The 23576-nt window shown below is 42.1% G+C and overlaps 1 protein-coding gene across 1 annotated transcript in view; it reads right to left on the bottom strand.

The window, feature by feature from the left end:
- Positions 1-22652, bottom strand: part of TULP4 (TUB like protein 4) — a 210022-nt gene extending 187370 nt beyond the window's left edge. Inside the window, 1 exon segment of the mRNA XM_045544642.1 lies at positions 22579-22652. The gene's annotated coding sequence lies outside the window, so the exon portion shown is untranslated.
- Between the last annotated feature and the right edge of the window lie 924 nt (positions 22653-23576).

Genomic DNA, 23576 nt, shown 5'->3' with positions numbered 1-23576 from the left:
TTAGCCAGTTGCTGTATAATTCCACTAATAGGAGGTACCTACAGTAGTCAAATTCAGAGACAGAAATAAAATTGTGGTTGTCAGGGGCTAAGGGAGGAGGTTACAGAGAGTTATTTAATGGATATAAAGTTTCAGTTTGGGAAGATGAAAAAAGTTCTGGAGATGAATGGTAGTGATGATTGCATAGCAATGTTAATGTACCTAAAAGCCACTGAATTTTATGGCTATCCCTCAGTATCCACAGCGGGTTGGTTCCAGGACCCCCGTGGATACCAAAATCTTTGGATGCTCAAGTCCCTTATACAAAATAGCATATTATTTGCATATAATCTATGCACATCCTCCTGTATATTTTAAATCTGCAGTCCCCAGGCTCCATGTTGTGGACTGGTATCGGTCTGTAGCCTGTTAGGAACCGGGCCTCACAGCAGGAGGTGAGTGGCGGGCAAGTGAAGCTTCATCTGTATTTACAGCCGCTCCCCATTGCTCCCATCACTGCCTGAGTTCCGCCTCCTGTCAGATCAGCATCAGCATAAGATTCTGCATTATGGTGAGTTGCATAATTATTCACTATATTACAATGTAATAATAATATAAATAAAGTACACAATAAATGTAATGCATTTGAATCATCCTGAAACCATCCCCTCTCCTCCTAGTCATGGAAAATTTTTCTTCCATGAACCAGTCCCTGGTGCCAAAAAGGTTGCAGACCACTGCTTTAAATTATCTCTAGATTAGTTATAATACCTAATATAATGTAAATAGTATACATTTACTACTGTATTTTTATTGTTTTCACAATTGTTCTTTTCTTTGAATATTTTCAATCCTCAGATGCAGAACCCATGGATACACAGATCTGACTATATGATTAAAATGGTAAATTTTACATATATGATATCACAATAAAAAATTTTTCAAAAAAAGTTAATTATGAAAACCATATTGAGACATAAACAAATGTTTATGCTATGTTAAATTTTAAAAAACATACAAGGGTGTATATAGTCTTGATTACAATTACAAAAAAATAAGAACAGAATTCAAGAGAATGCTGTGCTTAAGAGTTGTAATACTAGTAGAGACTATAGGTGATTTTCCCCTGTTTTATAAACGTACTATAATATTTTGTTCCTTTTCATGTTTAAATGCATAAAAACAGCAAAATCTGATACCAAGATACTAAAAAGGCAACACTAAGGCAGTATAACCACAAAGCTCCCTCATTTGCTACTCCTTTCTCCATTCATACAATCCTAAATTTGGAGTGAAATGCAAAGGTTTTATATATGCTTAATATCTGGGGACTGTGTAATGACCTAAGAACTGGTGGGGACCTCTAGGCACACATGTAAGATTTCATTTTAATCAAATAATCAGTTTTCCTCTTATCCTCATTTTCAACATCTAAGAAGAAAACAAATATTTGCCTTACTTGAACCAAAATTTTCTGTCAACATAACTTCCTCCTTAGTCATTACTTTTAAGCTATCTCAAATCCTTTGTGGGAGAAGGCTAAGCTGTAAATAAAGTTATCATAAAACAAAATTTATTTTAAAAAGGAGGGGCAGGGAAAGTGAAATGGGAAAAGAATCAGAACAGGAATCAGAAGGCAGGTTCTGGCTGACCCGCTCGTTCCTGGCCAGCAGACATAGCACGGTGCTCAGCTACCCCGAAAGTCACCCTCCAATCTGCCAATGCACGCACTATCTACTCTGCCCTTATTAAGAACATTCTAAAGGTGACAGCATTTGTAAACATGCACTGAAGAAAATAATGTGCTTTATAAGCTAAAAGGTGGTGCCTTGTCGAATGCACGGTATTAATTTGATAGCTCTGCATTGTCAGACGCACCACATGAAATCAGCCCCTTACAGATGCTTTTCTGTTTTATCATTAATACTTCTAACTCATCATTTTGAAGGCACCAAATCTCCCCAGTCCTTAGAGCTCCCTCAGTTTTTCATGTTTGATAACAGAGGTATGGTTCAAGGCATTCTATTTAAGACAGGACACTGCGGGGCAGCCCCAATGGTCTGCAGAAAGAGGGTCACAAGGGATAAAGGGTTTCCCACGACCTACAGGCAGTGCTCCCAATTTCCACTCAAGAGCAGGGCTCTTTCAGCACTATTTTGGAACACCACTCGGCTGTTAAATCCTTTAAAGCAGCAAAAAAATGTTTCCCAGCCCTCTGAAGGTAGGGAATTTAGCAGGGTCAGGGGTATGTCTGAGCAGCCTTCCAGAGGCAATTCAGGTGCCCACTGTGCCCCTCCCAACTCACTCCACACAAGCCACATCTTCTGGGGAAGGAAAATGGTTTGAGTTTTAAATTTACATATACCAGGCCAAGAGTTCATGACCAGCCTGGACAAGATAGCAAGACTCCATCTCTATAAAAAAAAAAAAAAAATTAGCTGGATCTGTTGTCGCAGCTACTCAGGAGGCTAAGGTGGAGCCCAGGAGTTTGAGGCTGCAGTGAGCTATAACTGCACCACTGTGCTCCAGCATGGGTGATAGAGCAAGACCCTGTCTCTAAAGAAAATAAAAATAAACAAACAAACAAACTAAAAAGTCAAATGGGTAACAAACCACCTGCATAACTGATGTGCAAATAAAATAGATCCTGGACATCTGAGAAGACAATAAATCAGCACATATATAAATTCCCAAATTCTCAAATACCACTAAATCCCAGCATTATCAGACCAGTCTTTCTTCACATTAAATGTCCTTTCAGCAGCAGTGGCACTGCTTTCACTACTGGCCACTTCATAAAACCTTCGCACAGACTCCTAGATTTCTCCTGACAGCATTTCCATCAAGGCAGTGGGCTTTCTGTGCATGTCCCAATATCTCGAGCCACTTACACTTCCACTAAGTTTTGCCTTTTACTTAACAAGCAAAGTTTTACTAAGTACTCTTCTTTTTAACAGATTCATTCACATTACAGACCTAAGCCACCAGGAAATTTAATGTCTATTATTTAGCCAAAATTTCCATTTTCTAGCTAATAACACTTTGTCAGAATTTTCACCTCTGACAACAACACTAATAATTGTCTTTCTTCTGTAGAGCATTTTTCACAAAGAAACAAAGTCTTTAGCAGCTCGGGAGAGTTACTGTTTATAAATTAAACAGAAGATAACAAAACCACCTTGAGGTTGGAATGTGAGGTGACTGGCTAGGCTCACTCACTAGGCCATTCACTCCTCAAGTGTCTAGTTCTCATAGCCCCACAGCCCAGGCGCAGTTGCAATTGGTGCTTCAGCTAAACTACATGGCCCTTCAGAGTCGTTGGTAAACAGGTCAAGTCCTGACTATTAAATCCAAGAATGCAAAATGTTGACTGTACTCACTGCTGATAGGCTAAACAAAAGATGTTATGTCAACCTAAAAATACCTCTAACAAACTGTCAGTAAGTTTCTGAAGTACCACAGGTAATTTATTTTTAAATAGGTAGGTGGGTTCAACCGGGCACATGAATCATACACATATATGGATGCAGACATGTAGATACATCTCTTTGACTTCTTTGCCCTCAACCACCATATACACGGTATTAGTGGTATTGTTATGACTAATGGCAAGACATTAACATTTTCAAAGAGCATGCATTCAGCCACACAAACAATATTCTAGGTGCAGGCAGCAACTCCCTCCTCACAAAGGAAACATCTAACCTGGGGGAAGAGAGCTTGACTCCACCATCCATTCCAAAAGCAAACCAATTGCAAAATGTCCACGATTGGCCACAGACCAGAAAAGCAAGGTGATTTCCCAGGGCTCGGAATGATGTAATTCAGCTTCTCCTGACACTTTCCATTCTCATCCACTGTTTCTGGATCCCAGAACACCACCCTCCACCTTCCTTCCATCCCTCTCCCCGATTCTTTCTGTATCCTCACTGAATGGGGGCACAAAAGAACTAGAAAAATTATTGAACTAAGCTCCTGAAAGGGCAGGCACCCTGTCTGGCTTGTCCCCAGTGTGTCCCCAGCATTTAGCACAGTCCTGGGCAAGGAGAAAGTTGCAGGAAGACTTCAGTAGGCCTGAGGTCCGGGTGGGCTGAGGGATGCTACCCCTGGGACTCTGCCTCTGGAAACTGACCTCCAATTCACACTCTCCCAGGGAGCACTCTAGGCTTGTCACAAGTTACTTGAACCTGAGGAGCAGGCAGCCCACAACTAATGTCTCCAGAACATCTCTGAGAACAAAACAGGACTGCTGTGAAAGCCATGCAAGTGCACAAGGGGCTTGCGGAGAAGCCTGAGAATGCTGAGCAGGGACGATGGCGCAGTGTCTGCGACAGCTGGTGCCTTCAGAAACCTGATGCCAGGCAATGAAGGCGCTGGTGCTTCTCCCATCTGCATGAAGGTGCACCCTTTCCCCACCAAAGCAGAGACTGACAGGCATCTACCCAGTGTCCAGTCTCCCCTTCTTCCTCACAACAGAAGCCCAGTTTCATTTGTGGCAGCAAAATGCCCAGATTAAAAGACTCATTTCCCCCAGCCTCACCTGTAGTTAAGTGTTGCTGATGAAATGTAACTGGAAGTCAAGCTGCTGGGGGAAGAGGAGGCTTCCAGGAAGGATCTTTAAAAGAGACTGACTCAGTGGTGGTCCTCTTGCCTTCCCACCCTCTCTCTTCCTGCCTGGTTATGCTGTGATTGCGGAGCTCCAGCAGCCATCGTGCACCTTCAGGAACTCTGAAGCTAAGACAGTTAGAGAGCAATCTTGGGAACCTGACGACCAAAGGGCCACCAGCCTGGGCCTGTCTGCCTCGAATTCTACATGAAAAGCAAACATTCGTCTTGTATGAACCACTTGAGTTTTCTGCTATGTGCAGCTGAACCTAACACTTATTAATATATTTATACTAAAGGAATTCATATCCTTTGGCTGTATTTTTTAGATTCTCCATCATCCAAGTCACTGTCTCATTTTGACAATATTTATGTTCAGTAATATCTGATGGATAAATGAATAACTGGATCCTACTCCTAAAGCCCAAAACATTTATTTGGTTAAGTCAATTTCCAGTTTTAAAGCTCTCTAAATGTTTCAAGACTGCCCCCAGTAACCCAAGTCCTTGTAGGAAACATACTACAGTCTTAAGCCACCCTGAAACTTCAGCGCTAGAGCCTGGTGGCTGAGATGAAAAAGTCTACTTGTAGCCCTTATCCTTCTTAACCTTCTGACCACCTCCTCAGTTCAAAATGCACTGTACAAAATGGTAGCCACTAGCCACACATGGCTACTTAAATTAAGTACAATTAAATAAAAATATAAATTGTTTCTTAGTTGCACTAGCTATATTTAAACTGCTCAATAACTGTATGTGTCTAGTAGCTACCTTATTGGGCAACATAGATATAGATCATTTCTATTATCACAGAAAATTATAGTGGAGAGCACTAGTCTAGAAATACACTTTTCCCTTGGCTTCTACGACAACAGCTCTCCTTGCTTTGCCCAGGTACTCCCCACCCCTCATCCTCCACCTCTGCTCAAAGCCTGGCAATTCTCAGTGCTCTATCCAAATGCCTCTTCTCTCCTCACTCTGCCTAAGGGATCTCCTATGGCATCAACTGTCATCCATATGCAGAAAGCTTAAACACTCATGAACATTTTAATATCCTCAGAAACTTCCTACAAGAACCCAATGTTTATCTATATCATGACTCTGGTATAATGAAGACTGTACCTGGGTTCTGCCTGGTTCCTGGCACAGAGCTCCTAAAACCCTTAGAATTTCCTAGGTAATATAGGAAAGTCCTTTGTTATACATGAGAACCCACTTCTGGCCACATCAGAGTTTGTGCTAATGAGGCCACACAGGGTGGGCCCTTAGATACGTTCAAGGGCAGGGCTGGCCACTCCAGAAAGACTAAGCACGTGATTAGAGGGTTGAAACTTTTACCCCCACCCCGACCTCTGCAGAGGAAGAGAGGCTGAAGACTGAGCTTAACCACCTGGCCAATGACATAATATGACTCCAAACTCTGAACACCCAAGCTCAAAGAGCTTGCTGGTTGGTGAACACATGGAGGTGCCAGGAGGACGATGTGCCCTGACTCCATGGGGAGAGGGCATGGGAGCTCGGCATCCAGGGCCCTCCCAGACTTTGCCCTGTGTGCCTCTTCCATTTGGCTGTTCCTGAGTTGTATTCTTCAGCACAAAACTGATCTTAAATATAGTGCTTTCACTGAGTTCTGTGAGTTGTTGTAACAAATTATTGTACTTGAAAAGGTGGTAGGAACCCCCAAATTTATAGCCAGTTGGTCAGAAGTGCAGGTTGCCCCAAGACTTCCAGCTGGCATCTCCCATGAGGGTAATCTTATAGAGCTGCGGTCCCCAAGCCCCAGGCAGCAGCTCGGTACCAGTCCACAGCCTGTTAGCAACCGGGCCTCACATCACCACCTAAGCTCTGCCTCCCCTCCATCTGTGAAAAAACTGTCCTCCATGAAACTTAGGAACCAGGCCACACAGCAGGAGGTGAGCAGCGGGCCAGTGAGTGAAGCTTCATCTGTATTTACAGCCACTACAGCTGCTCCCCATTGCTGGCATCACGGCCTAAGTTCCGCCTCCCCGGCTCCCCTCCCTCCACCCTCAGCCCTACACCTCCACTCTGTGGAAAAACTGTCTTCCATGAAATCAGTCACTGGCACCAAAAAGCCTGGGGACCGCTGTGACTGAGCCCTCAAATGGATGGGTCTGACAATAAGTTTGGGTGGCTAGTGTCAGAATTGAGCTGACACCCTAGCTGTTGTCAGAGAACTAGTGTCACATTATGACCTCCTGGCCACTGTTCTGATATTCAGTCAAGAAAGAGTGGTTCATAATGGCAATCACTAAATGATACTTTCAATTCTCCTTGGATTACTGTATACAGGTTCACAATTCACACAAGGTATTCAATCTCAACTTAATTCCAATTCATACAGAGTTCTCAAATTCATAGAAAGTATCTATATGTGCAACCAAACAACCAAAAGAGGAACAGCTATTTTTCATAACCTCAGAAGTCAGTGGGGTGTGATCTGCTAATGAATCAGTGACCCTGATGAGCTCCGACAATAGCAAGGAAGGATGATCCACTGGTACACCCTGATTTGAGTGACTGCAATGTCAGAAAATTCAAATTTACAAAGTTAAATTAGTAGATTTTAGAAAAGGTTTACAAAAGGATTCCTTCTGACAGTAAGCTCTATGCATTTAAAATATAATCTAATTTAAAATATTTTATTTATACTCAGTTTTTCAGAAATGCATCTCCCACATCAAGCTACTCTGATTAAACTTTAGCCACAATTCCTCTGAGCTCAAACAATGCTGATATGAAAATAGACTATAACTTATCTTATTAAAAAAGAAATTTGATTTTATAAAAAGTAATTCCACAATTTATTTAGCAAGTTCATCTCCTCAATCTTGCAGGATTTTTTGTTAGTGGTGACGGTGGTGTTTTGTTTTAATTTAGTTTTTAGTTTTATTGTTTTGTTTTGCTTTAAATTTTATCTCAAGGCCTGGGTACTCTCACAACCTTGGTCCTTTCATATTTGTTAACTGTTAGTGGGTGTCCCTCACATTTCTGTAAACTGTAGCAGGGATGTCCCTTCTTCGGAACTGCAACAACCCCCTACTGGTTCCTATTCTCCCCACAGTTACCATGGCATCACCATTTTCTACAACAACTCAGTAGCTCTCCCCTGGAGCACAAAAAGAATAGTCTCTCTCTAGACACCTGGGTCATAACAGGAAAACCATGGAGCCCGGCAGCCAGGTTCTGCCCCTTGGACTGAGGAGCAGAGAATGCTGGTCTGTGACAGACAAGAGTAACTCAGAAGCACCAAGGGACCCAAGAGAGGGGAGAGAGACAGAGCCACGAGAGAGTGTCCTGGCCCCTTCCATGCAACGTCCCAGTCTCTGTCACCTGGCCTGGATTCTGTTGACAGCCCAGAATCCTTCCAATCAACTCCCTTTTTTGCATAAGTTAGTTCAGTTAGGTCTCTTTCACTGGTAACCAAGAAGCCCCTGACTAACAGAGGGCTCTAGCATGGTTTCAAAAGAGGAAAGACAGAAACCTGCAGATAGTCAACCAAGCCCAGCAGGGTCCTCAAGCCAAAAAGACGCCACCCACCCCTGGGAACCTGCTCCTGGGACAAGGCTTAAACAGCATAACCCCAAATGCACTGCTTCTCACCAGGCCTGCAGGGCTCCACAGCAATTTTCTGGCAGGCCCTTGGGCCACATTAACTCATCTAACTAACCTTCCAGCTAATTCTAGGTTAAAGAAGAAATGAGTTGTTCTGTATTCCACACCACTGCTCTAAGTGCAATATAGGAGCGACAAAGCAAAGTTCTCAGGACACCATCAAAGACACCATACCTGCAGTTCATCTCCTCAACCTTGCAGGACTTTTTGTTAGTAGTGGTGATGGTGGTGTTTTGCACCTTCTCCAGCTGCAAGTGCAGCAAATCAGACCCAGAAGAAATGTGGGCATAGCACCTCCATTTACCTAATCAACTCCCAGAAGGAAAGGAAGTAAGCGCAAGCTTAAAAACCAAAGGGACATCACATTGGACAGAACATACTGATTTATCACACAGAAGCAGCATCTGCTATTTTTAAGTATGACAAAGTACTTGGTTAAAACACAACACATCATGACAATGGCACAACAATATGAATGTGCTTAATGCCCTGAACTGCACACTTAAAAATGGTTAAAATGGTAAATCCTGTTATGTATGCTTTACCACTTTACCACAATTTTTTAAAAGACATACCATGCGAGTTAGAGACAGAATGAATCCCCTCAACTGCAAACACACCGTGGGCAGTGTACGCACAATAGTCATATGAATAACAAGTGCCCCAGCCCCAGCAACTCAGGGCAGCACTGGGGCTGACTTAAGTGGCTAGATTGGATGGGCAGAAAAGAGTCCTGGCTTTTTTGGGAGGAAGAGGGGGCGGGAGTTGTTGAACCAAGCAGCCATCTTCTGAAATTAGTAATAACAAAAACTCACTCCACAGTTTATTTCCCCCAACCTACTAATACCTGATCAGCACGGTCTTAACATCACTAGTTCCTAAATATTTCAACATAAATGGAACAGTTCCTCACTCCTCAGAAATCACTGCTGGTTTCCTATCAGCCACAAACAGATGGCAACTCAGAAGAGTCCTGTTCCCATTATGCCAACTTGGCAGGAGTCTCACCTGCTGCCACCTGAAACACCAATCCCTCCCACCTTTGCACAGAAGGCTCCCAAACACAACTAAAACCCTGCCTGGATGCCCACTGATCAGCATCCTTAAAAGCATGGGGAGAGAGGTCTCATTACAACTCCACTAATTAATAAACATAGGGAGGGACCACATCACATCCTAATGTAATTACAGGAATACTGTAGCTTTTCATTGCACTTCCACTATATGGTTCAGACAGGTTCTCTGCCTGATTACACTGGGATGTAATCCAGTTTTGCTAATATATCCATATGTATAAGATTCAGAGCAGATCATATCATATCAAACCTGAAGGAAAACTTTTAGAGATGCTAAAATGTTCCAAGTCAGACACATTAAAACATCCTTAAGATTTTATTTACAATGAAACCACCTATCTTGTTTCTATAACCTAAATACAGATTTCTTGGATGCAATTATTTTTTTACTTAAATAATCAAACACTAAGAGAATGACAGATTGTTCACAAATTACCCCTAAGTTAGAAAACATGAAAGCTGCCTCTGTGTGCACATGTGTGTCTGTACGGTACTATATTTTGCTACCATCTTTGGCTACTTAAGAGTATATTTAGCTCCCTGGGGAAATGTACCTCATTGTTACTGATAGCTATTATGGTAAAATAGCAGTGTCAGAGGTCCTCAGACAAATAGGCTGAGCTGTTAGTGCTGGAACAATTTTAATGTTCATGAAAAGAAGATTGGCAGTGCTGTTACCATATCCTGAGGATATACAGGATTATCTTCATACACAATCAGTTTCTTAAGCTCCAGACAACCCTCTTAGCCACAAAACCAGATAGACAAATTCAGCTCCAGTGGTTGAGAGATCAAAGCCCACATTATGAGAAGGCTTGTGCTGTGCACTCAGAACCCTGGGCAGGCACAGCTGGCATTTTAGGCAGCCAGAATTACTGTTTAGAGTTGTTAAATAATTAGAGAATTTAACTGTGTGTTAGCATTGGTCATATTAGAGAATGCCTTTAAAAAGTATTAACAACGTAGCTAAGAGACAGAATTTTAAGTTTAAGGAGGTTGGGTCACAGGGAGAGCTAGGTGGATGAACGTGGCTGACACTCAGGTCACATTTTCCAGTTCTCACAAGTAATTTGAACCTTTTCCATTTTTGTTCTTGTCATCTTTTCCCATGAAATGAGAAATCCAGTCTTATGTTTCATATGTAGGAAATTTACTTTTCTGAATTGATTTTGTTGCCTGAATAATGAAATAAATCTACAGTATTTGAAATGCTTAGAATAAAATACAACTCTTAATATTAATAAATGATAGAAAGCTCACAGTTTGCTTATCTTACTCCATTAGTAATAATTTTTAATACTGGGACAGAAAGGATAATCAAAGTGGCACACACACTGTTTTTGTCTCCTTATCCAGCTTTGATTCCAAGAGACTTGGGAATAAATGAAGTAGTGTAGCATGGGGTGCTGCCCGGAATCTCTCCTTTATGGCTCACTAGTGTGTCGGTTCCCAACCTTCCTGGATTTATGACATCCTGTTTGTGTTTGATTTTGCACCTTCCTCCTCACGACTCTAATGGCTATGACAGCCAGGTCTCTGTTATCAGTGGGGAGCAAAGTGCTGATATATGAAGTCCATGAATTATTACTCTAATTCAATTTTATTTAATTATATCAACCTTTAATTTTAACTAATCACAACCAGACCTTTTCTGGACTATTAACAAGCTTCATGATTACATTGCTATATGGAATATATTTATTTAAATTTTTTGACCAATTAAAATGTTGTTTTGAAAAATTTTGTGATACAGTATAAAAAGTAGTCATAGTGAGATTTATATCTTCTGTGCATTTATGTGCAAAAAGTATGAGAAAGTAGTATTAAGTATCATTGTAGGTCCCTTCTAGGCTAAAAAGGCTTTTTTTTTTTTTTGTAACAGAGGTATATTAATACATAGAAGCAATAATGTTTATGAGGTGTTTCAAAATCAGCTTTCATAAGTGCAATATAAGTTTACTGTAAAATAAAGAGTCTCAAGGTTGACCACATGGTGTAGAAATGGTAGGGGTATCGTTCTTCATTCTGAGAGCCCCGGGATATCATATTTTCTTCCCTTTCTTGGCTTTCTGTGTTTTGCAAGTAACTGTGGTCTCCTTAGCTGACTCAAGGTCATATAAATGCAATCTCTTTGGCTGTCCTTCACCCGTATTTGGGTGGTGAAGCTCTTTCTCCTTCACATGACCCAGAAAGATTACATGTGCTTGGTTTTGGGGAACTGACCTATTTCTCTGGTATATGTAAGACAGGCAGAACTTGTGGGAAATCAGGTAAGCATTGTCAGGTGGATGGTAACAATAATTTCTGGAGGTCAACTTAAGCCAATTACTTCAACCTTTTAATTTTAGTTATTATCAAACCTCTTACTAGATTGTCAATGACTAGCAATATTGGTTAAGTTGGACCTCATCTGGTATTAATGAGTGGTCCAAGGTGAGATGTCTGAAGAAGGAGGTGTGCTGGGGAGTTGGGCACATTCACAAATTAGGTCAGAATAAGCTCTTGGAAGTTAAGATTTGGTTTAATTCATTTCTCTTCATTTTGTGTCTACCTGGCCTTAAGTACTGTCTGTTACCAGAAAATATTATTTTGAGAAGTGAACTATCTTATAGCATGGATTTATCTAATGTTATTCGAAGACAATTGTTAATCACCTGGGATGCAAAACTTTAGCCAATGAATTTTTAGTCCAGTGGTTTAATTATGGTCACACTCTCTTCTGTGTGAAAAATGTTTTGTTTCTTCTTCTTGGCCTCCATGTGGTTTTGCTTGTGGAACTTCACTGTCACAAGAGATTTACAACCTTCTGCTTCTTAATTCTTTTTTTCTGTTGCCTGAGCTAGAGTGCAGTGGCATCATCATAGCTCACTGCAACCTCAAACTCCTGGGCTCAAGCAATCCTCCTGCCTCAGCCTCCTGAGTAGCTGGAACTACAGGCATGTGCCACCACACCCAGCTAATTTTTCTATTTTTTGTTAAGATGGGGTCTCACTCTTGCTCAGGTTTATCTTGAACCCTTGGCCTCAAACAATCCTCCTGCCTCAGCCTCCCAAATTCTTAATATGATAATTGAACTAATGTTAATCCTTAATATGATTCTAACTCTGACTTAATATAAACTATATATATAGGGACATCTTGAAAGAAGTGTATTTTCTCTTTTAATTCTCTGGTCTCCTTCTCAATTTAAAAACACAGAAATAACAATCAAAAATTACTGAGCTATATTGGCTCTAATATAAACTGTTAACTGAGTTAGAAGTAATTGCATTTTATTTCCAAAGACGCTTCTTTTTTAAATATGTGAGTTTCTCTAGAAATCCAGGTAAATGGACCTCCAAGAGAGAGAAGACTGCTCACCTGTGTTGCATGCTTTTCCGCTTCAGTCTCCTGTCTGGGCTGATTGGCTCGTGTTGAAATTTGAGTCTAGTTTTGACAGTGCAGTCTTTGCATGGTAGAACTTCTACTTTTGGTTTGACCATATCACTCTTGCAGGTACCAAGTAGCCAAGCTTGACATGTTGGACTCCAAGGGGAAAAGTTTTGGGTTCTAGAAGGGGATTTTAGTTAGGAATGGTCAAACAAATTAAACAGAAGGTAGCCTTTGGTGGTGCTTTCTCTAGCAGAACTCCCAGGCTGTGGGGAATCAGAGCCATTGGATGGTTGTGAAAAATATATGTGGTTTAAGAAGATTCTCAGTGTGAGTTTGGAATGTGTCATAGATTTGAAATATGTGAAAACAGCTGTAGCAGGTAGAGCACCTAGGCATGTAGACTTTTTTCTTTTAAAAAGTTTATGGAGTTTGCTATGTTACTGTTATAACCCCTTATATGTATATTATAAATATTGTTCACAGTTTGTTGGCTGCTGTGGAACTGTGTTCATGACATGTTGGCATATGAAAGTTTAAATATTCTATGTAGTCAAACCTATCAATCTTTTTTCCATTGTTTCTACTTTGATGGTTTGCTTGGAAAGTCTTTCCTCATGGAGTGTTTTTTTCTTTCTTTTTTTCTTAAGCAGATGTTGGGTACTTTACATTGTTTTTTAATAAGCTTTTTATTTTTGGAATAATCTTGGATTTATAGAAAAGTTAGAGAGTACAGATTTCCCTTACCCTTCTCCTGGCTTCCTCTAATGTTAACATCTTACATAATTATAGAACAATTAGGAAAACTAAGAAATTAACATTGGTACATTATCATTAACCAAACTTTAGACTTTGTTCAGATTTCATCAGTTTTTTCACTAATGTCCTTTTTCCCAGGGTACCACATTGCATTTAGACCGGGTAGGTTTAGATCCTGAAAACAGCATGTTTGATAGAAACTTTGCAGTTTTACAGTTCACAGAGCCGCTGTACACACATATATGTACTTTGGATGGAAAATATTCTTATCATTGGTCTTAATAGACACGTCTGCTCCATGAAGCCTACATCCTGGCAGGGGCACTGTTCTGTATGTACAAGGCCACAAGGAACTCAGACATAAAATGCTGTTCAAGTTGTCCAGACTATTAATCACTGCTTCCGTTTTCCGTTATTCATTTATTATAACTCCCTAAGATGTTTTGCTCTCACTCTGCTACCTTGTTCTTTTGTCTGAACCTGAGTGGAAAACTAGGATATGTTGTTGCTGACTTTTAAGTCTAGGAGAGAAAGTCACCCTCACTGTGAGGATCCTTTCTATGTTCCTACACATCAAAGAAACCCAATATGTAAACCATTATATCCCTGGCTTTGCCATCTAGAATCTGGGTGCTAGGCATGACCAGTCTTCCAGTTTTATGGCCTACCTGAAGCATGTTGCATGGATAAATACGTGTCTTACTCTTTAGACAGGTACTGAAAACATGGTGCTCAAAGGCTTTTCTACACAGAACTCTTGATTTCTCCAATATTGAGACAGAAAATTATACATGCAAATCAGAGGAGTAACAGCCTCAAGAAGTTTAAACTAATTTTCCTTTTGTGGTTGGCAAACTGGTAAAAGAAAAATCCAGTAAGATGAAAAAACTCTGAACCCAGTGACAACTGCCCATAACATTTAAGTGGAATTCAAAAACATTGAGTAACAGTTTTTGAAAACATTTTTTAGAACTTAGTGTTCCAGCTAGTAACTAGCCAGATCAATAGCTGAGACACAAAAGTAAAGTCTAAGACTTCATAAAAATCTTTTGTAAGGCTGGGCGCGGTGGCTCACGCCTATAATCCTAGCACTCTGGGAGGCCGAGGTGGGTGGATCGCTCGAGGTCAGGAGTTCGAGACCAGCCTGAACAAGATCGAGACCCCGTCTCTATCAAAAAAAATAGAAAGAAATTATCTGGCCAACTAAAAATATATACAGAAAAAATTAGCCGGCCATGGTGGCGCATGCCTGTAGTCCGAGCTACTTGGGAGGCTGAGGCAGTAGGATCGCTTAAGCCCAGGAGTTTGAGGTTGCTGTGAGCTAGGCTGATGCCACGGCACTCACTCTAGCCCAGGCAACAGAGCAAGACTCTGTCTCAAAAAAAAAAAAATCTTTCCTAAAAGATTATTCATTGAAAGCCTTAACCAGACATTAATAGATCTGACATTACAAAATAACACTTTAACCCAGTAGCTCTAAATGCCCCCTTCAAACTGGGAGATGTCCAAGAATTAAAACTACCAAGAAGGAAGAGCAGAAATAATGGTAACAACATAATACCTCATATAATGTTTCCAAATCTTTTCACACTCATTACAGTCAAATTGAGTCTTTAATTTTCAAGAAGTCAGAAATTAGTATCTCACATTGCAGTGTGTGTTATCTTTTTCAAAGCTCTCTCGCATCCACTTTAACTCTAATTGTGCTTCTGATAAAAAATAATAACAGTGAGAAAGATGTTCAAATAAATCTATATTATCTGCACAGCACCTCTGCATACCTACAGGGTAACATCCTACACTCTACAACCTACTATACCATTACTGTCGGAGGCTTTTCATAAATACTACATTTCAATTCCATTCTTAAAATATTCTCCCTCAAGGGTGAGTATCTTGATACCACATAAGTCCAAAGAATGCTACTCCTATGTACTGACATCAGAAAAATATATATATGATTCTGAATTAACCATATTTAAAGGGAAAAAGAACATTTTTTTAAATCCATGAATAATCCAAAATTTAATTTTGACCATTTTCCATGAAAGCAAGAAACCAAATAGAGTTGACCCACTGGTATAGGTCCTAACATGTTAAAGGGATGGTTTAAGGGAACAGAATGCCCCAAGTTTATCAGAGTATGCAGTAATTTTACAGAGATGTGGTAATTAATTTAGCATTTCTGAGCAAGGAAAGTATTTAACTATTAATAAACAGGCAGTACACTTATCTATTTTCTTGTCTTCCTGGGATGTCTTCCTCTTTCTTTAGTTAAAACAACCTCAACTCCCCATGTGCCTCCTCCCCCATTCTAGATGGTCTTTGTGGGAATGAGCAACCCTACACACACACACACACACACACACACACATACACACACACACGTGTGCACAAACAGGCATGCACACAGAGCCAAAGATGGTCAAATTACCCAAACTAAGTCAATCACATGCTCAGTCCAAGAAATCTGAATCTCATGACAGGAGAATGAAACTAGTTTGTGCAGTCTTTGAGACCATGGCAACCTAAACAATCTATCCATCAGATGGTTCTTGAAGCCTAGATCTTCTGAGGTTGGCCTCCAAAGCCCAGTTGTTCAGCACCTTCTGTGCCTATACTACATCTAAGTTCTACACCTACAGTTCTGTAATCTATCATTTTCATTCAATAATATATCATGAGAATCCTTCCAGACTGGTCAATATAAATGCATATCACTATTTTCAATGGCTGCATGCAATGAAATGCTATAATCTATTCAATTCCTTATTTAAGGTTTTTTCCTGTTCTTTATAGGATGTACATATATCTTTCCTAATTTTTCCTATTATTTCTTTAGGACAAATTCCTAACAAATGTTTACTTTCCCAGTTGAAGGCTAAGCACATTTTGCATCCTGATACCTAAGAGCAGCTACATAGAACAAGTACATCAATTTCTACCTGGATGGAGACTATCTGAGAGTACACACTCCCTTCACCTGCACCAGCACTGGAATTACCATCATCCTCATTATTCCCATTCCACACTGGGAGATGCCCAAATAGTAAAATTATTAAGAGAAGGAATAACAGAAGTCATCATAACACCATACTTTCTATTAAGCTTTACCAAATCATTTCACATCCAGAAAGGTCTAAACTGGGTCTAAATTACATTGTCAACATAATAATGAAAAACTGGCGTCTTAGTCTGCTCTGGCTGTCATAACAAAACACCATAACAACAGAAATTTATTTTCTCAGAGTTCTGGAGGCTAGAAGTCTAAGATCAAGGTACTGGCAAGGTATGTTTCGTTCTGAGGCTTTTGCTCTTGGCTTGCAGGCAGCTGCCATTTTGCTGTGTGCTCACATGACCTCGTGTACATGTGTGTGTGCACTCACGCACGCATGAGCATGTGCACTTACAGGAAGCAAGCAAGCAAGCTCTCTGCTATCTCCTCTTACGAATGCACTACTCCCATCAGGAGGACCCCACGCTCATTACATCATGTAACCCTAATTACCACCCAAAGGCCCTATTTCCAATACCCTCATGCTGGGAGTTAGGGCCTCAACATATAAATGAGGGAAGGAGAGAGCACAAACATTCAGTCCATAACAAATGGTATCTTATTTTTGCTTTGAATTTCATTTCTTTAATGACTAGTGAAAGTGGATATTTTAACATGCTTATTGGCCATTTATTTTTCCTTTTTTTTCCTCGTAAAAATGGTCTGTTCTGATTCCATGTCTGAAATAGAAAGTGTACAGGATGAACCTGCAACACCTATCTCACCACACCAGAAAGCGAGGGCGCTATTAAGATTACTAGATGCATGTCAGAAGGACTCAGGAACCAAACGAATAAGCCTCTTCTGCCCAAAGAGGGGCCAATTTGAGCATTAAAATGACAATAACTGCAATGGACTGAAACACACCATCTAGGCTCATAACAATACTCAAAAAAGGGAAGAAAACTCTCATCCATCACCACTGGAGGTTGCTAGGGGATCACCTCCTAACTTTGAAAACTGGTAAATCAAAGGAAATAATCAGACATTTTCTCACCCTTCCTACACAATCTATACCTAAAGGTAACCAAATAATTGATGGAGAATTTCTACTTGTATATGTATTTCAGCTAATAACTAAAGAGGGAATGATAGATTTAGAATGTAATCATACTGTAATCCCTCATGAATCAATCAAGAATGGCTGCTAATGGAATGCAGAACAGATATTTTTTAAAAAATAGTTGCTAACATCACAAAAAGAAAGAAGTCAGACCTCCTGATGAAAATAATCCTGCCCCCACCAAAAATAAAATCTGATTCTTCTGATGAAGCCTCTAAATCAAGCTACCAGTGTATAGGAAACACAAGAAATAAAGGAACGTATTTAACATTACAGGGATGCAATCAGTGAAATTCAATTTCTTCAATAAAAAATTTCAAAGAAAAGATAGAGAACCTATAGGTTAAGAGACAAACTATCCAAATGCAATGTATAGACCCTATTTGGATCTTAATTCAAGCAACACAAATACACACACACACACACACACACACACACGGCAGTCAAGAAGTACTGACTGCATTTCTGATGATATTAAGAAATTTTTAAAGATGAGATAATAGTATTATAATTATTTTTAAGGGATCTTTTTCTTTTAGATATGTACTAAAATATTTACAGACAAAGTTATATATTAATAACAGTTTAATTTGCTTTAAAATAATCCAAGGGGAAGGGTGTGGGAGGTATGGCTCAAATAAGATTACTGATGTTTCAAAACTGCAGAAGCTGTGTGGCAGATACATTGCTTCATCATTTTAGTCTCTACTTTTTTAATGTTTAAAAATGTCCATGATAAAAAGTTAAAATTAACAAAAAGGGATCTGTTCATGTCCTTAGCCCATTTTTCTAATGAAATGTTCATCTTTTTCTTACTGATTTTTACAACTCTGTATAAATTGAGATGCTCAATATATGTGCCATACATATTTTTCCTGCCTGTCTTTCATTCATGTCATTCTTTACCATACAGACATTTAAAATAAAGTACACTGTAAAAACTGTTTTCAAATCTTTTACCTTATAGGTTTTTGTTTAGTGTCAAACTTACCACATTCCTCACACAAAAATTATATTAACATTTACCTACGATTTCCTTTCAGATTTATTTTAAAGGATCCTCGTATGTCCTTCCATTCAGCAAAATATACTACCACTGTAACATCAGCTGAGAAACAAAATTATCTGCATCACCCACAAATTTCAGGAAGACATGCTGTTAAGTCAACACCACATGGAAAGGAAGTGATACGACCTAGCTAGGACTCAACACACTTACTGGTATCATCCCCATGGCCGTGTATGTTAGAGTTTCTATGCACTAAATAATAACTAATTTGTTTTGTTTTAACTAAACAAATGTTCTATAACTTCCAGTCAGAGTTCCTGATTGCATCTCAGTCTTCTGGCTAAGATCAAGGGCAGAGTTCCTGACCACCATGAGGTTACCACAGTTGTTAATATTTAGTAGACAAAAATTTAGGGCCGGGCGCAGTGGCTCACGCCTGTAATACCAGCATTTTGGGAGGCTGAGGTGGGAGTATCGCTTGAGGCCAGGGGTTCAAGACCAGCCTCGGCAACACAGTGAGACCCGGTCTCCACAAAAGATTGAAAAGTTAGCCGGGCATAGCAGCATATGCCTGTAGTCCCACCTACTCATAAGGTTGATATGGGAAGGTCACTTGAGTCAAGGAGTTGGAGGCTGCAGTGAGCTATGATTGTACTCCTGCACTCCAGCCTGGGTGACAGAGCAAGACCAGTCTCTTAAAAAAAAAAAAATTTAGGCCGGGCGCAGTGGCTCACACCTGTAATCCTAGCACTCTGGGAGGCTGAGGTGGGTGGATCGTTTGAGCGCAGGAGTTCGAGACCAGCCTGAACAAGAGCGAGACCCTGTCTCTACTAAATAAATAGAAAGAAATTAGCTGGACAACTAAAAATATATCTAAAGAATTAGCCGGGCATGGTGGCGCATGCCTGTAGTCCCAGCTACTCGGGAGGCTGAGGCAGGAGGATCACTTGAGCTCAGGAATTTGAGGTTGCTGTGAGCTAGGCTGACGCCACGGCACTCTAGCCCGGGCAACAGAGTAAGACTGTCTCAAAAAAAAAAAAAAAATTTAGAATGTTTATAAACAAAATGTAGTGTATACATACAGTGGAATATTATTCAGCCTTAAAAAGGAAGGAAATTTTGACACATACTACAGCGTGGATGAACCCTGAGGACATTATGGCTATGTGAAATAAGCCAGTCACAAAAGGCCAAACGCTCTGTGCTTCCACTGATATGAAGTACCTAGAGTAGTCAAATTTATAGAGATAGAAAACAGAGGGTGGGTTCCAGGAGCTGGGGGTAGTGAAAAATGAGGAGTTAGTTTAATCAGTATAGAGTTTCAATTTAGGAAACTGAAAAAAGTTCTGGAGACGGATGGTAGTGATGGCTGCATAACAATGTGAATGTACTTAATGCCACTGAATTGTACACTTAAAAATTATTTAAATGGTAAATTTTGTTACGTGTATTTTATCACAAAAAAAATCAATAAAGCATGTTAAAATTTAGTAACTAAATTAACACAATCCCAGACAAATTTAAAGAGATCTGACGTTTTAGTTATGTGCAGTCTCAGCAGTCTCACTAAGGGCAAACATACAATTTCTGTGAGGCTTTTGGTAATACTGAAAATATTTCACAGAATCCTAAACGGAAACCAATGCAGTAACTAAATCATAGCAATTCATAACAGAGCTTTTACTCAATTTTTAAATGCATTTTACAAAGCATACGCAAAGTGGGGCCACTCTACCTTCATTCTTTCTCCATCCACAGGATAGAATAGGAGAGAGATGGTAACTGATGTTAATGCCAGGGAACTGAGGAAGAAACAGATTCCCATCTTGCTTAGCCATCACATGGCAGCACTCAATAAGCCATCCTGAATTCAGACACTCAGAGACTCTGCAGCAAAACCAAAAACCTGGGCTTCACATTCTGTCCTACAAACTGTCTAGTGAGAGGGCTGAGATACAGCCTGAAGGCAGGCTGCTGTTTCTTTACCATTCTTTCATTACTTGGATCTCAGCATCAGTGTTGGATGATTCAATTTAAAAGTGTCTTCATGTACCACACATGCAGTGGGCACATTAAAATTCTTTTCTATTCAGAGTTTTTGTAGGAAAAAAGTGTGAATAACCAAACTGCCACTCTTATAGCTTCATATAAAAACTAGAAAGTTCAATGATACACAAGGCCTTTCTAAATAGGACATTATTTTAAAACACATAGTAGTCAATACATTATGCTGTTATTTCTCAGGCACAGGAAGTAATCGTGGCTTTCTACTTGTCTTCCATGTCTGAAAGCTCCATTGTGTTAATAATGTTTTCCCCATATGACTCTCTCACTCACTACCACATACTTCTAACTCTAGAGGTCAACACCTCCCCCATCACATAAAAAAAAACTGCTACTTCCACAGCCCTTACTAAAATGGAGCTCTTAAAATTCCTACGGGAAATTCACATCCTCTGATAACTCTTTCATTCAAATCAAGTACTATTCTTTAAATTGAGAAAACTAAACAGTAGATTTGGTTGTTCACAATTCATTCATATAGCCATTTCTACAATAGTTAAGTACCAAGATTAAGGAAGGACACTTGTAACTCCCATTCTGAAAGTGGTGTCACTGCCCAAAGCTGAGATCAGCTTCCAGAGTGCCTCTCCGGATTGCAATGTGATTATGTGCAAGGAGCCTTGTAGCTTCACACTCATCACACCCCAAACCCCAGCCATCAGCGCTGTGAAGCCTGGTGAGAACTTTCCAGGACCACAGCGCCCTTCCAAACTCCAACTGAGAAATGAAGACCCCAGACACAAAGGAAGAGGCACAATGAAAGCGACCCCTCACCCCAGCAACGGGTTTTGACATTCTCCAAAACCTTACAAGTAATTTCCTCCGTGCTTTTTTAAAAACCTGCCTACCGAGAGGACTAAATGGATATCCTTAAGGTGTAGAACTATTGTAAGACGAAAAAGAGAGGAGAGCCCCCAGATAGAAAAATCCAGGAAACGGCTCCCTGGCAAGGGGAGGTGATTGTCCCCAAGGGGAGAAGTCTGTAGGAGACTTTCTGATCACAAGGGCAGTTCAGCGGGTAGAATGAACAGGTGACTGACAGGAGCCTCACAGAGGACAGTGTCACTCTCATTTCCTTCCACAAAGCTAGATGGCCCTCACCTTCCCAACCTTGAAGCGGTGTCATGACAGGAAGAAGCAGACACCTCCCAGCTCCTTGCCCCAAACGGGTCAAACTTTAGAACCGGCATCGTGCCCTGTGTTTTGAAGCGCACGGCAAAGAGGAAGGGTTGGTGTTAGGAGCGGCATCTCCGTGATTTGCCAGAGGAAACAGCACAGACTCCAGACAGCAGAAGCGCCGGGATTTCCATGCAGCTGCCACGACAGGTGACCGGGCCCGCTTTGCAGACACCCCGCTCGCTCGCGGGGCTCCGCTGAAGGGGGGCCGGGGGGGCGGCGGGACCGCGGGCGAGGAGGTGGGCAAGTGGGAGGGAAAGCCGCTTCCCCCAGACGGTGGGGAGGAAGAGGAGCAGCAAGCCCCGTCTCCCCGAGAAAACCGTTTTCAGAATTGTCTGTCTCCACAATTAAGAGGGAAAAAATGGCTCCAAGCCAAACGCCTCCTGCTTTACACATACACACGCACACGCACACACACCCCGAGCTCCTGTTTCGCCTCGTTTTCTTACACGCTGGAACAAAAGGCTGAGACAGCGAGCGGCAGCGCCCACCGCCCGGAGCTCCGGGCTCAGGCGCCGTCCCCACGCCGCACCCTCGCCGAGCAACCCCGGCGGCCCACCCCCGGCCCCCATCCCCGCCCCGGGCCCTCCAGAGCGAGCCCCGGCGCAGCGCCCGCCCCCCGCCCGCCGCGCCCACCACGCCCGCCGGCGCCGGGGCTCCGGGACCCGCCGCGACGGACACACGCCCCGCAGGGCTCGGAGGGCGCTCCGGGCCGGCGCCCCCTCCCGCGGGACGGCGCCAGCGCCCCGGCGCGCCGCGGCGGGTGACAACGGCCCTCGCGCCCGCCTCACCTCCCGGGCGGCCGTGGCGGCAGCCCCCGCGACTCCCCCGCGCCTCTCCGCCTCCGCCTCCAGCAGCCCCGCCACCGCCGCCGCCGCCTCCCCCCGCGTCCCGACCGAGTCTCCGCCTCCCTCGGCCGCCGCCGCCGGCCCGACTGCGCACCACGTGACCGTGCCACGTGACCCGGCGCGGCGAGCGGCGCCTCCCCGGCCTGCTGGCCCGCCCGGCCCGCGCGCTCCGGCCGTTGGCGCCCCGCTGGCAGCCGCCGCGCCGCGCGCCGCCCTCGGGCCGGGCCGCTGCGGGGGGGGCCACCTGCGCCCGGCGGAGCCCCCGCCTCCGGCGACCCCTGCAGCCCTACGCGCGCAGTCCGCAGCCCCTCTCGCCCGGTCTGCGGCCGCACGCACAGCCCGCGCAACGGGGAGAGCTGCCGCTAGCCCGGTCTTCGAGGGCTCGTGACCCCAGGGAGCCTTACTCCCCAATAATGTCATGATTCGCGTGCTGTCCGAACTTAATTTCAGCCGGAAGTGAACGTCACAATGTCTTAAATTGAAAACCACCGGAGAGCACAGATTTGCTTGTACTATGAACCAGCGTAGCTCCCGCTGAGAACAGTCATTCATGTGTCTTTGGTGGCGAGGATCTCAGATAGAGTCTGCTTTCCAGTTGGTCTTATGGAGACAGGACCAGATAGTGTCATTTTAACTCACACAAGGAAGAAGAATTCACAGCCTTTTCCTCTCTGTTAAATTGAGGTCCTGCTAAGAATGGAAACTTCACGCATCTCTCCATTTTCCATCATGCATAAAGAAATAGCATTGCTGATTGTGTGACTATTCTCATGTGTAGTTTAAAATTTTAAAAAATAGTCGAAATCAGCTTCCTTTTTTCCTTAATTTGAAGCATGAAATTCCCTATGTAAGACTAGCAGCCACTCTTTGCAAGGGCTCAGCACTGTTGTCCATTTTGCCTTCATGCAAAAGTTAATCAAATCAGTTTCAGATTTAAGAAT

This window comes from Lemur catta, chromosome 2 (genome assembly GCF_020740605.2).
Source record: "Lemur catta isolate mLemCat1 chromosome 2, mLemCat1.pri, whole genome shotgun sequence".
In the NCBI taxonomy this organism is placed as follows: Eukaryota; Metazoa; Chordata; class Mammalia; order Primates; family Lemuridae; genus Lemur; species Lemur catta.
The sequence above is the reverse complement of the archived record's forward strand: the minus strand, read 5'-3'. Positions and strand labels throughout refer to the sequence as shown.